This window comes from Zerene cesonia, chromosome 24, assembly GCF_012273895.1.
Source record: "Zerene cesonia ecotype Mississippi chromosome 24, Zerene_cesonia_1.1, whole genome shotgun sequence".
Lineage (NCBI taxonomy): Eukaryota > Metazoa > Arthropoda > Insecta > Lepidoptera > Pieridae > Zerene > Zerene cesonia.
The window spans coordinates 1,313,463-1,328,843 of NC_052125.1; the positions used below are offsets into that span (position 1 = coordinate 1,313,463).

The 15,381-nt window shown below is 34.9% G+C and overlaps 1 protein-coding gene across 1 annotated transcript in view; it reads left to right on the plus strand.

The window, feature by feature from the left end:
• The first annotated feature begins 2,828 nt into the window (after positions 1–2,828).
• The window catches only part of LOC119836340 (bromodomain adjacent to zinc finger domain protein 2B-like), a 62,284-nt gene continuing 49,731 nt past the window's right edge, over positions 2,829–15,381 (plus strand). The window contains exon 1 of the mRNA XM_038361642.1: positions 2,829–3,030. The gene's annotated coding sequence lies outside the window, so the exon portion shown is untranslated. The remainder of the gene's footprint in view (positions 3,031–15,381) is intronic.

Consider the following 15,381-nt stretch of genomic DNA (forward strand, 5'->3'; position numbering starts at 1 on the left):
TATGTTATTATACATACAACCTTCCTCTTGAATCACTGTATCAAAAAAATCTCATCAAAATCTGTTGTGTTATTTTAAAGGACTAAGCATACAGTAGTTGACCAAAAGTATTTTTCTTCCTAACTTTATCTTATTTTTTTATCTTTTAACTTTCGGTTGTTTTTTATAAGTTACTAGCGGTCCGCCCCGGCTTCGCCCGTGGTACATATATAGCCTATAGCCTTCCTCAATTAATGCGCTATCTAACATTGAATAAATTTTTCGAATCGGACCAGTAGTTCCTGAGATTAGTGCGTTCAAACAAACTCTTCAGCTTTATAATATAGTAGTGTTTATAGTATATATAGTATAGTGTTATGTTATCTGTAGTTATAGGCACAGAAAAATGGGTAATAAACAAATTTATTCTAGAATTTTCCACCGCCGTTCTGATATTGAGATACAAAGACTTTCATAACTGAAATATGTACATATGAATTAATAAATTAATGGATGTAATTGTATTTATTTTATTGGAATACTTTTCTGTTTGATGCGTGATGGATAAAGCTTATGACCTTGATACATAAGCTATCCAGCACGAAAATATGTTATAATCAATTTGAACCGATACCTACTTTATTGTGTACCAATAGTTCCTGATATTCAACCAGCAAACAAACAAACTCTTTGTATTTATCGTCGAACTACTAACATAATAAATGCGAAAGATAAATAAATGTATGTATTATCTATTTTATTTATGGCATACTGTATAATATGTTCACTAAATGTTAAAACCACAAATCGAGACAAAATGAGATACACTATAATTTATGTTTTGCTCTATAAGTTTACTCCTTTATTATCCGGTAAAAGTCTCATGAAAACCGGTTCAGCCGTTCCAAACATCACCGCGAACGTACGGACTAAAAATTTATAAGGGCTGTTTATCTTTTTACATAAAACATACTTCAAATTATTTCCATTTATAGACTATCGGTATTCGGTTATAAAAGCTTTCATTATTTATCTGAGCGCCTATTAAATCTAGCTAAAAACTTCAACACAAAAAAATACCTGTAAAAGTTATACTAAAAATGGTTCAACCGTTTCCAAGAAAGAAAGAACAATGGAGAGCACTCAAACATTACAATATGGTTCACTAGTAAACCGATAAACTGTATTTACCTATTTAAAAATTTATTATTCGATAAAAGAAATCCAAGGTATAAAAATATTTAAATACTATTTATAGGTAGCTTTTTATGTTATCCTATTACTACTCGTAATATTATAAATGCGTAAGTTTGTAAGGATGTGTGTGTGTTTGTTGCTTTTTCACGCAAAAACTACTGAACCGATTGCAATGAAATTTGGTACGTAGACAGCTGGACAACTGGAATAACATATAGGCAACTTTTTAATCCCGATATTCCTACGGGATACGGACTACGGGTGAAACCACGGGGCGCAGCTAGTTATATATAATTTAAGTTATCCGTAATTATCCGTAATCCGTCTTCCAAATACGTAATTTTCTAAATTCCGGCTATCCTAAGTTACTCCTACATGCATGTAATTTATAAATTTTTAATCTTACAAACAAAAAAAAGGTTGTATAATAAATGTCAAACTACGCAATTCTTAGTACGTTAGTAGTTAATCATTATATTAATGACATAATAGCATTTAATCTCAGTAACAGCTGGGCCAACTGATAAGGCTTCCAAAGACTGCTAACTAAATAGAAAAAATACTTAAAAATACGGAGACGCGTAAGATACGAAACAATAGATTCCAATAATAAAATTATAAACTTATGGAACGAAGATCGAACGCCGCACCACGACACTCGCATAGAACGGCTAGGTGAATCTATTCAAGTCATTTATTTAACAGGTACCGAAAGAGACAACTGTTAGTCCACCATTTAAACTTATGTCATTGACTTCAATCAATACGTACGCCATATTTGCGAGCCGGCGCGTCAAAACGTAAAAACACGGCCACCGTCGCGTAGCCCACGAAAAAACAACCAAAAATCATGTGCGATACATTAAAATCATTAGCGTGCTGGCAGTAAATTGTCGTGGAATAGGCTTTGCGAGCGATAATCTCCGATCAAAATGGTGGCCGTCGGCCATCTTAGGTTCGCCACGAGCGAGAGAGCGCACGGTCCGGGAATTTGGGAAATTGCTGTTTTTTTTTGTTGTAAAGAGAGCAGTATATAAGAGGTCGGTAGGCAGAGGGGGCCGGCGGTGTGAAGGGAGACGGCGGCTCACAAGTGCTGCCCGTCTTGAGATTTGTCCGCGGATATTTTTGTGTCGCTTACTTTGCATAGAAAATGTGATTAGATAAGGTGAATTTACTAACTAATGAAACTTAGAACCGTTTGGAGTATGTGATTTGTATGAATTGATGAGTACATTTTTTCAATACACGTTGTTAACAATCACATAATAAAATAAAAATCAACTTATTATTAAAAGTGTAAGCCAAATATCAGGTTATATAAATGAATTTAATTTTATGTAACTATTATGGACATAATTCACATTAAACACATGATTTTGTTACATGCGTAGAGCCGTAAATGTAGGAATAACTTTTATTCATATGACTAATTACAGAACTATAATTGATACTACGCTATATGCGTAATATCATCTATAAACAATATAATATAATGCATCAACCGCGCAAGCCGCGCACAAAGCCACTATTCAGTATTTAGATATCGTCAGACGGATCTCATAGCAGCGGCACGGCTATCCCCGGACGGGTCCTCGTTCTGCCCGCCGCGTGTACCGGTCACCTATCTTTCATTGCACGTACGCGCGACGCGCGGGGGGCAACGCGGCATACGAAGCCATCTTGCTAGCGCCCGTCGAATCGCTCGCGTCTCCGCGACACAAATCGCTCTTAATTCGCACTAATTAACCATTTAAACAACAAAAACAATTAACAGTGATCAGTGAAAGCAGTGACGGACCGCGTTCCCAAAAAACATTGTTGACATAGTGTTGTTGTTTTAGTGCATTTGTCTAGGTGAGTAGTCACTCTTTGTGCGCGACAATTATCATTCTGATCGATTCGGTGCGCGGGGGTGTGCAGCCGGCCCGTTTTATATCTTTTGTTGTTTTGTAACGCTAAATCAATAATTTTAGTGGTGGCTAGCGGCCATCGCGTTCTTAATTCAAATCGTTTGACGTTCCGTTTGCTTTAGTTGTTTCTGTGGCGAAGGACTTTAGTTATACAGCCAATTCGGATCGTGGGAAAGTTTAGTGTCATCAAAATTCTTTAGATAAACGTCGATAGCTGGACTGCTAAGGTAATTCTATGCAATCATGTTCGCTTGCTTGTTAAACGCGATTGATTTCGTTGTTCCTATAAATAGCGCCGCCAGGTGCAAGTTATTGTACGTATTGCAAATGCATTATGGCATTATGTCACAAAAATATGTTTTAAAACGTTTCGCAACACCGAAACGGGTTTAATGTTATTGAAATTAGAAAGTATTAATTAATACGAAAGTACGTGTTTTACACGTATTCTATTTACCATTCTTATTATTTATACGCTTTCGAGAAATAATGCATTAGTCATAAAACGTGATTTTAAACATTACACGTATGCGTATATTGACTTTTCAAAATTTACGGAAGTGAATGTTTATAAATAGAACGCAGATCAATTCATTAATGATGGCTGAAGACAATTCGAAGAATACCAACGGATTAGTTAAAAAACGTATTTCTCATAAATAAATTATAATAATCGTAGTCTGTATTATAGGAGCACAAGGTCAACAAAATTATTATCTTTCATTCATGCGGGCGTTCTCTTTTACGAAAGATTAAATATTACATTATAAATAAGATAATAGTTACATAATGAGATAACATATGAACTGTATGTTCGATTCGCTATGTATTCGATTGATACGTAATCCTTGGTTCTATTATTTTCCTAAATGTGTCAGAAGCCAAGCACAATAGCATGCTATATAGATTATAAACTAAAATTAATGACATACACTTCTATAATTTTAATATTCTTTGATGTATTACTCATTATTATCGACTTTGTTGGAGAATGGTTAATAGATATAATCAGGTAATAAAGATAACTGCTATGCTAAAGATACAATATAGATAAAAATACGCTATGTAAATTTTGAATTAAGAACATTGTGTGTTCGCAATTCAAAATGTCATCTGTTATTTTTTTAAGTGTGGCCTGCAAGTAAAGCAAATGATATTTCCGAACGCGTCCATGGCGAGGTAAGCACATGAAGCATGAAATAATTGCATTACGACCGCGCCTTGCGAACATTTAACTATACAAGCACCAGTTATAAGCCGGTCGCGTGCAACTGTGTGAACACAGGCCTTCCTTGTCTGTTATTCTGCGATCATCTCGAATTTGTCGCGTTATAGACGGCTGACTAGAGTTCATCAGTTTTAACGACTGATGCTCAAGTTATTACACGGCGAAATAGTGTGTCCCTTTCTCGTTCTTTATTCGAACCGATCTGGTGTTTTTAAAGCGTCTGGTTAGTACAATGATTCATCAAAATAATAATTCATGTTAATTTTTCGCCTGATCGTTTTATGCTTCTTGGTTTAACGTTATTTTTGAACCGGTTTTCGTTAATTGTGTTAAGGTTTTTTTGTGTTAGTTGTTTATCGTAATTTGTTAAAAGTATTGTTTAATTAATGACTTCTGTTATTTTAGACATTTGTTCGCAATTAATATGAATAATAAACTCGCTTATGCAAGTTACTGCTCATAAATTTCTATTAATGAATAATCACATAATTTTATTGCTACTTTAATGAAAATGATATAGATTATACCTACTAGGGTATATTTAAAACAAAAATATCGTTTCTAATGGCATTTTGTTTACCCGGAATCGAAGTCGACACTTTTCGATCATCAATAAGTAACGGAAGTAAAGGTTTTACCTTTGCCACCCACACCTCTACCCACGACACAAAAATGGCCGACGAGAATTTTAAACGCTCGCTGGTTCGAATTATTTACTCGATATTAGGCGCTTTCCTTAAACATAATTTATGTTTAATGGTTAATGGATATAAAAACAGTAAATTATATCAATCAATAAAAAAATCGGACATTTATATATTGGTAGATTTTTCTATTATGTTGTTATTTACTTTTATTTGTCACAAAATGACTTCAAATTACCGTTCTAAACTTGAAAACTGTTGCCTGCTTTCATTATTTGAAAGACAACAAAAGAACGGAACCGCGGTTGTTAAGGGAGTAATAATTAAATTCTTACTCACTGGTCATAGTTTCAAAATAAAGCTGCTATTAACGAACATATGCCCTGTATCAATTATCTGTGGAACTCTAACCAGACCTTAACCTCATTCGAAAAAAAAAATAAGAGAAGCGTCCGTAGCCAAGACAAATTCGAAATCACAATATAGAATTTCGAATTCCTCAAAGTCGTACTGACCAGAATTTTTATTATCAAATAAATTCAAACAATAATGATGTTTATTGCGATCTGATTAAGGTCATAATCGTTCGTTGTATTTAAATCCCGCATTGGCCATTGTCGAAGTTGCAAAATTAGTTTTTGTATGCATTCTCGTCCTGGTGAAATGTTAGAACCAACGTTCCATTTATGGTTTATGCGATTATCGCATTTATCTCTAGGGAATATGTGTGAATATCCTGTGTTAGATTTTGGAATATTATTTAACTACATCTAATACTATTTGGTTGAGATTTTTAGTCTATATTGCAATGAAGGCGGGTAAAGGCCACCCTGCTTTGGAACATTAATATTAAGGTTTTAAGACATTTATTAGACATTATTGATTTGTCGAAAAAAACAAACAAAAAAAAAAATACTATCTTCAAATACCATATCTAAAAAGTTCAATGAAAAAATTAAAAGAACGTATGTCAATTATTTATTATGGTTTCTGTAGATTCACCCGTCCTCGAAAACACGTCAGTTGTGAAGGAAAAAATCTAGCAAACGATAAAATAAAATGTTTGAATTCTTAGTACTAACTCTTAAATCCTAACTGAAGCTGTCAGTTCAGACTTCGCCCTTGGTACACATTTAGCCTATGACACAGGAATCACTGCAATTATGCAACCGCGATCGAATTTTTAAAATCAGTCTAGTTGTTCTTGAGATAAGCGCCTTCAAACAAACTCAGCTTCATATTATTAGTATATGTCGAATCAAACGTGTAAAATAACATAATGTGTTAAAAACGGCAATAAAAAGGAATGAAATAATAAAAAAAATGATACGGTGTTTTTAATCTCACGTGAAGCCGGGGGGGAGTAGCTGACATATATAAAAACAACTCAAATTCTGTCCAGTAGCAGATATGCGAAACTGCGGCCGTCAGTCAGCTAAACTTATAAGTTATGAGTCATATTAAAATATTTAAATACTAGCTGCGCCCCGCGGTTTCACCCGCGTAAGTCCGTATCCCGTAGGAATATCGGGATAAAAAGTTGCCTAGATGTTATTCCAGTTGTCCAGCTGTCTACGTACCAAATTTCATTGCAATCGGTTGAGTAGTTTTTGTGTGAAAGAGCAACAAACACACACACATTCTTACAAACTTTCGCATTTATAATATTAGTAGGATTTCTCACGAGCTTATGAGTTAGTCCATCAAAGGAGAATTCACTATCCTACATCTAGGTATGCCTTTTTTGTAATTGTCAGAACTAGACTATATTTTCCTGTGTTTGATTTTACGCGAGTATTATACATTTAGAAATTGAAGACCTTTTAACGGATTTTAAACGCGATTTATTCATTATATTATTAACCCGACGTTTCGAACACTTTACTAATTTAAAATCAGTTAAATAGTCTTTAATTTCTAAAAGAACTAGACTAAATTGAATGTGACCACATGGCACTAGCTTTCAAATAAAAAAGAGGATTATAAAAACCAGTTCAGTCAGGAAAAAGTTATGAGGTAACAAACACAGAAAAATACAGTCGAATTTTTAATCTCCTCCCTTTTTTGAAGTCGGTTGAAATAGCGGAGAAACAGAAGTTATATGTGGTACAGATATTAAAAATTTTTGTTTATTTCTTTGTCTAGATATGCTATTTAAAAAAAAAATAATATAATTTTAACAGCAAAAAATAGTAGCTCGAAATATAAAGCAAAGACTCGCAAGTGTTTTTGAAAGAGACCTAGTTGAATGTATGTTTTTATTTCAATATAAAAGATAAATAAGGTTGTCATTAAAACAAATAAATAGTTATATACGCAGCGCGTTTTCTAAAATTCTCAAGGGATAAGCAACGAATCTAGGTCACACTGAAAGATAGAATTTTCTATACCGCGAATTGACTGGGCTGAATGAGGAGACGGGTAATTTCTAAAGCCTGCTATAAAAGTATATAAGTCTATCAAGGAATAAAATAAAAATAAAAGCCAATGTGAGAAATTGTAATTTTTAAAATTCGAATCTGCGTTTTTTTTTCTTCGATTTTGTTGTACGTGGCATCCTGGCAATTGGAACTCAATATCATTTACACTCCTGTATTTTTACCCTTCTATATTTTTATCTTCGACCGCCCCCTTGGTAAAGTGGTAAACGCGTGAGTGTAGAACCGATAGTCCTGGGTTCGATGCCGGAAAAATGTATCGATCTAATAACTGTATAAAATAATAAATTGAATACAGTTTATGATATCGGTATAGGTCTCTTAAAATATTTAATTATAAGATTCTGAAATTTATGGCAGTAAATCCGCGGGGCACAGCTAGTTGCATATAAAAATGCAGATAATATCTAACAACTGCTTATGCAAGGTAATCTGAAAACTGCAATAGCGGGGATTAGAAAGTATCATTTCCCAAGGCTTTGTTCTGACCATAAATTATAAGACGAAATGTATACAGTGTAAATACTCTTTACGCCGGTTAGGTAATAGTCTATACTCTATGGTAATGTTAACAACATTCTGCTTGTTTGTTATCTATGGAAATTCTGCTTCTATTTTTTAAATTGAGGACTGGTATAGTGTATTTTTATATTCGTTTATCTATTTGATATTTGTTGGATTGTGTTTAACCCCTATTAAACCATATTTTTTCTAAATTAAAAAAAGTGTTATTTTGTTTGTATGTATGCTCGTAACAAGGTTTGGTACAGAAATAGATAAGAATCTGGATTAACACATGCTAAATTTTAGCTGGGTATCATGCGACACAGGTTTCAGCTAATCCTATCCTACTTCCTACTAATATTATAAATGCGAAAGTTTGTGAGGATGTGTGTGTGTTTGTTGTTCTTTCACGCAAAAACTACTGAACCGATTGCAATGAAATTTGGTACGTAGACAGCTGGACAAGTGGAATAACATATAGGCAACTTTTTATCTCGATATTCTTACGGGATACAGACTTACGCGGGAGAAACCGCGGGGCGCAGATAATTTTTCATAAGCAAAACGAATATACACCAATCCTTTCATCCCATATATGATAGCAAGATTAACACTTGTAACGATGACGTCACATTAAAAGATGGCTGCCGTCTAAAAGATAAAACAAATGACGAGTCAATTGCATTAAGAATTCTTGCATTTGGGTCACCACTTGGTCTTACGCGTGAAGGTGAAAATAATAAATGAGGTGTGAATTTATATTATGTGTTTTGACTGCGTGTGAGGTGCTGTATTTACAGATGCATTATATATTTGTTTAAATACACGCACAAGAAAATATCCTACTAATATTATAAATGCGAAAGATTGTAAGGATGTGTGTGTTTGTTGCTCTTTCACGCCTCGCGGTTTCACCCGAGTAAGTCCGTATCCCGTAGGAATATCGGGATAAAATTTGCCTATATGTTATTCCAGTTGTCCAGCTGTCTACGTACCAAATTTCATTGCAATCGATTCAGTAGTTTTTGCGTGAAAGAGCAACAAACACACACACATCCTTACAAACTTTCGCATTTATAATATTAGTAGGAGTAGGATTAGTAGGATTAGTTGGCTTAAGTTTCGCGGTTATAATATTAGTAGGACTTCTATGTAATAGGACGTAAGGTAAAGAAATCGCGTCACCCGTTCGAAGTGGCTTGTCTAAAGCATTGTTGTGAAATGTTTGTAGACGATGCTAAAATGTTTGCGATAAAACATCATTGTTCGTTGCGTATCTGGATAAGATTAAGGTGTATTTTACGTGTCATTGACCGATGTGAGTTTTTCTACGATAAACGCGAAAGTGCATTTGTGTTTTGGGTCCTGGTTGATCAGAGACTATGGGTATACTAGATTTTGGAACAATTAGTACGTGGAATTAGCTAAAACTAGCTTCGCGCGGCGGTGTCACCCGCGTAAGTCCGTAAACCGTAGGAATATCGGGATAAAAAGTTGCCTATATGCTATTCCAATTGTCTACGTACCAAATTTCATTGCAATCGGTTTAGTAGTTTTTCGCGTGAAAGAGCAACAAACACACACACATCCTTACAAACTTTCGCATTTATAATACTAGTGGGAAGAGTAGGATAGCCTTCCTCAATAAATTGGCTATCTAACACTGAAGTAATTTTTCAAATCCAGTAGTTCCTGAGATTAGTGCGTTCAAACAAACAAACTCTACAGCTTTATAATATTAGTATAGATGTGGCAATCATTAATTGTTAAAACCTATGTGTAAATGTAACCATTCTTTTAAACACGATAGGTTTCAACTCCTTTAGACATGATTTTGTTTCACTTGAAACGGACATATTTTATTCAAACTATGTACACTTATCAAGGACCGGTGACAGTACATCCTATCCTACTAATATTGTAAATGCGAAAGTTTGTAAGGATGTGTGTGTGTGTGTTTGTTGCTCTTTCACGCAAAAACTGCTAAACCTATTGCAATGAAATTTGGTACGTAGACAGCTGGACAACTGGAATAACATATAGGCAACTTTTTATCCCGATATTCCCACGGGATACGGACTTACGCGGGTGAAACCGCGGGGCGCAGCTTGTAATTTCATTAGTTAATTTTATCCCTGATTAGGATTGCCAGGATTAAATAATTTTCTTACATATACGATAGTTGGAAGTGAGACGACTTAGTTGATACAAACATAAAGCGTATTGTTTTTATCTGTATTAATTTACAATAATTTGATAACAGCATTTATTTACCTAACTGTGTTAATCTCTCTATGAGTAAATATCTGAAATAATTATTTTATAAATTTATTTATGTTATCTATAGGTATTTATATTAGAAAGACGTAAAGTTTGTGTTTGTGACGTATAATCACTGGAGCTACTGAACCGATTTTACGAATAATTTTACCAGTAGGAAGCCACGTTATCCGTGAGTGTTATACGCTATATTTTATTTTGTTTTAACCCGGGAGGAGCCGGGAAGAGCGGCTAGTGTAGTAATAAAATCGTTAAGCCCACTCCGTTTTACGTAGGGCGTCTAATTCCCATACGACTCACAGGGGTGGAAAAGGGATCAATCAAGGGGTAGGTATGGTCAAACGAACACTGATTTATAGGGAGGGAATTTGCGTTTAGTATTGAATTCCTTTTTGGTACAGTGGTTAAGAACTCGGTGCTCAAGATGTCCCGGGTTTGGTGATAGTGTGAATAAGGAAATGTTTAATTTTGGTATAGAAATCTCATATATAACTTGCCCCTAAAGGAAATCAATTAGTGGTACAGATGTGTAATATGTCCCTGCCCCATACCCCACAAAGGGAAATGTATACTTGCTTACATTTAAAAAAAAATGTAGGTTTAGGCAAAGAATGAATTTTGTATTAGTTTTATTCCTAACTAGCGGTCCGCCCCGGCTTCGCCCGTGGTACATATATAGCTTATAGCGTTCCTCAATAAATGTTCTATCTAACACTGAAAGAATTTTTGAAATCGGACCCGTAGTTCCTGAGATTTGTGCGTTCAAACAAACAAACAAAACCTTCAGCTTTATAATATTAGTATAAATTAAATCGTATCATTTAGGGATATGAAAAATAGATGTTAGTCGATTCTCAGATATACCCAATACGCACACAAAATTTCATGAGAATCGTTCCAGCCGTTTTGGTGAAGTGTAGTAACTATCATAAAGACACGGGAATTTTATATAAAAGATACGATGCTTTATTTTTATATAGACAATGACACTACCGTAGTTACTAAATTAAATTTAAAATTTTAACAAAAGAAAGTACACAGAGTCGGAGGCAAACGTAGTAGTTCTATGACATTGTTGTAATTGACAGTCAGGGTCTATTTTGGGTTATTATTACTGGGGTGACTGGGATTCAGATAGGGTTGTCAACTACTAGAAACTATTTATATTTTTCTATTCTTTCAAAAAATTTTCATTTATAAAGCATTTCAATGTTATAAAACTGAAAATTAAATACTAGAAACTACTTAAAATATTTTGTATTAGAGTTGCATAATTTATCTATACTAATATTGTAAAGCTGAGGAGTTTGTTTGAACGCACTAATCTCAGGAACCACCGGTCCGATTTGAAAAATTCTTTCAGTGTTAGATAGCTCATTCATTGAGGAAGGCTATAAGCTATGTAAGTACCACGGGCGAAGCCGGGGCGGACCGCTAGTGTGAAAATAAAGTGATTCGATATAGTAGACTTAGCAAATTACTGATAAAGTTGCTCGTAGTGTCGTTAATTTTTTCACACGTATTTTCATACATTACACCATTTTAACTAAGAAATAATCTTAGCAGAACACATCCAGAGCTTGTGAAACTGGTGGTATTCAGTTGTTTTATAATGTTTAGCAGTGGCGTAGCTATCATAGGGCCAGGTGGTGCAGTGCACCAGGAGCTCAGGAGGCCCTCTAACCTCAGCTTTGAAAGAGGGGAGGAAGGCGGAAAGAGGGGAGGAGGGCCCGATTCTTTCCCTATGCACCAGGGCCCTTGTCCCTCTTGCTACGCCACTAGTATTTAGGTGTGGACTTATAGACGATATATAGATATTTATACAATTGCCAATATTGTATAAATTGTCATATCAATTTTATATAGTTATGATGTAACTTTGTATTTTTGGAAAGTAAATGGATATATTTTAGTAAAATGCCATTAAAATTCAACAAATTTTGCCTGATATTTAGACACAGAAAACAAGTGTCCGCAAAACCATTGTTTAAATTTTTGGTTATAAATAACATGTAGGTTTCTGTCATAAAATAAAAAAAAAATAGTAAATTAAATTTAAAAGCAGTGGTGGCTCAGTGGTGAGAACCTCGGACTTCAAAATTGATAAGTCGGGGTTCGAGACCGGGCGAGCGTGCAGGAAATAAATTGATTTTTCAATTTATCTGCACATGTGGATAACATCACCACTGCTTAAAACGGTGAAGGAAAACATCGTGAGGAAACCGGCATGTCTAAGAATCAAAAGTTCGACGACATGTGACATCTGCCAACCCGCACTTGGCCAGCGTGGTGGATTATGGCCTGAACCCTCGTAGGAGGCCTGTGTCCCAGCAGTGGGAACGTGTATGGGCTGATGATGAGTAAATTTCATAGCATTTATATAATTATGCTAGAAATAAAAATTGGCAACCCTATATCCAACCCCTGATTTATTTCTTCATCCCTGACGCGACACAAAGCTCACGTCACATCAAGTAGTGCAATAATAACTCTTGTACGTGTAATTATACGGTTGATTATCGCTTGCGAATCACCGGAAAACACCATGTGTAGAGGATGGATGCATTTAAAAATCGATATTTTCTGTTATTATATGCAAATAAGCTATTTGTTTGTTGGAAATATAATACTGAGCCGATTTAGATGAAATGGCCGTATGGTATTTTGTATTGTACGTCACTAGCTATAACGCGCGGCGTTACTCGCTTGGTACCCGGGTAAAAAGTAGACTGTGTTATTTCAGACTATCCTATCCTACTAATCTTTCTAATATTATAAAGTTTGTACACAAAAACTAGTGAACCGATTGGAATGAAATTTGGTACGTAGACAGCTGGACAACTGGAATAACATATAGGCAACTTTTTATCCCGATATTCCTACGGGATACGGACTCACGCGAGTGAAACCGCGGGGCGCAGCACGTTATACATATAAACCTTACTCTTGAATCACGTAATTTTAAAGATTTAAGCATGCACAGGGACACAGGGACAGAGAAAGCGATTTTGTTTTATACTATTTAGTGATATACATACACTCCATTTAGAAGACCAGAGATCACTGACGCACCGGACCAGCCTGAAAACCAGCGCTGTTTCCAGCTTGATCCTTCCCGCTTTAACTGAGGCCATAGCTTATGAAATGATGTATTAGTATCATATTTTTTGGCAATAATCACTTCTTCTTTCTTCTTTTCTTCTTTCATAGCTATAAATTAAGTTTAAAGGTTTATTACTGGAATTATATCAACAATTCTTTCGCCGTTTGAATTACTGGATATTTGTACCACGGGTAAAGCCAGGGCGGACCGCTAGTAAACTCTAATAACGTCACACAAATTTTTAGGTTAAAATAAAACTGTCATTTCTATTGCATTGTATATCTACATTACTTCATGCATATAATTGATTGAATAAACCTACGCGGCTTACGAGCGAATCCTGTGAACATAACGCACCTTTTTCGAAGTCGCGCAATTAGTCTGTCTCATACATTTCTTTGTTCCGAAGATCGTTTTATTGTAATCCGATGCATTGCGCTTAACTGTCATAACTGGTTACAAGACATACACCTGACGCCCTCACACCTATGCGAAAGATGGTCGTTGGAAAGAGACGGTGAATCAAGAATCAATAGCGATGTTATTTCACTGGGGACATCTTTGTGCGCCTGTGTTTGTGTGGTTACGCACACATAGGTAGCGTACGTATTTATAAGGTCGGTTAGGAATTAGATGGTTTTTGCTAGATTTTAACAGCGAGAAAGGGAGTTAGACAATTTGAAGCGTATGTATTATTACTATTTGCATATTATAAAGGTAGTAGCTACGCCCCGCAGTTTCACCCGCGTAAGTTCGTATCCCGTAGGAATATCAGGATAAAAAGTTACGTTAGATACCAAATTTCATTGCAATCGGTTCAGTAGTTTTTGCGTGAAAGAGCAACAAACGCACACACATCATCATCATCCTTACAAACTTTTGCATTTATAATATTAGTAGGATAGGATAGTAGGATTAGTAGGATATTAATTGATAGATAAATATGATAGATAATATGAATGTTAATAGGTAGTTAATGCGTGTGTTTGTCCGTGCATTTACCCGAAAAGATACGATTGGGATTTGAGAGTTATTACCTTCAGGCTTTATTATTTTTGCATTTGCTGTGAGAGTTAATATACATATAATATTTAATTTATTAAACATATTTTACGTATCTATAACTGTCTTATCTATATCTACATATGAAGCTGAAGAGTTTATTTGTTTGAATCCGCTAATCCCAGGAACTACTGAACCGATTTTAAAAATTATTTTACTGATGTATAGGTACTAATATGTACCACGGACGAAGCCGTAGGACACTAGCTATTTTACATATCTTTTATATATCTTATTATAACAAGTTGACCCAGCAAACGCGTTTTCAGACTCTTATCATTGAAGTATTTGTAAATTATATGCATTCAAGAAGATAAAAATCAGTCCAGCCGTTTCGGAGGTATAAAGTAACTAACATTGGGACACGAGAATTTTATATCAATAGATATTGCAGCCCAGCCCCCGAAAATCAACAGGCAAATATGGTAATAAAATCAGATACGACATCCGCAATTTCGTCCCTTTTTAGGGTGCAGCCCTTTTATGGTCCTTGTCACACAATAAGTGGTAAAAAACGTTTAATCTGTACTAATATTATAAAGCTGCAGAGTTTGTTTGTTTGAACGCGCTCATCTAAGGAACTACTGGTCCGTTTTGAAAAATTCTTTCAGTGTTAGATAGCTCATTTATTGAGGAAGGCTATAGGCTATATATGTACCACGGGCGAAGCCTGGGCGGACCGCTAGTTTGTGAAAAAAATATCAGCGGAGTGTTTGTATAATGTTCTTTCTATCTTTTTAATTTTTTCAACGACTTCAGAAAGGAGGTTCACTTGAATTTCGCGTTTGTTACCTCATCACTTTTTACTGGGTGTATCGATTTTGATGATCTTTCTTTATTTGAAAGCTGCCTCACGTGTGGTTCTTAAAATTTGAAGACGGTTTAGGTTTTTATTAACGATGAGTATTTGTTGTCTCTTATTTTTAAAGAAATAAAATGCATTGTAGTAACAGTTAAATAAATCATTCAACTAAATACTAAATAAAATGTAGGATAGCATTCTAGTAATTTATATTGACGTATACTTTATGCAAAA